Raw genomic sequence first — 208 nt, forward strand, 5'->3', positions numbered from 1 at the left:
GAAGTGTTTGGGGTTGGGGCAACGATGCGTGACACCCAGGCAGACGTGCCCTCGGCCGAATGGCTTCGGGCGCAACTTGCGTTCAAAGACTCGATGATTCGCGGTATTCTGCAATTCACACCAAGTATCGCATTTCGCTACGTTCTTCATCGATGCGAGAGCCGAGATATCCGTTGCCGAGAGTCGTTATGTATCATGGTAAAGATGT

The 208-nt window shown here is 52.4% G+C and overlaps 1 non-coding gene across 1 annotated transcript; it reads right to left on the bottom strand.

Annotated features, from left to right (window-relative positions):
- Nucleotides 1-29: 29 nt before the first annotated feature.
- On the bottom strand, nt 30-185 carry LOC118345121. Its single transcript, XR_004798771.1, has one exon. It is a non-coding gene; the product is annotated as a 5.8S ribosomal RNA (ribosomal RNA).
- Between the last annotated feature and the right edge of the window lie 23 nt (nt 186-208).

The sequence above is a fragment of the Juglans regia genome, unplaced genomic scaffold (genome assembly GCF_001411555.2).
Source record: "Juglans regia cultivar Chandler unplaced genomic scaffold, Walnut 2.0 Scaffold_14733, whole genome shotgun sequence".
Taxonomy (NCBI): domain Eukaryota; kingdom Viridiplantae; phylum Streptophyta; class Magnoliopsida; order Fagales; family Juglandaceae; genus Juglans; species Juglans regia.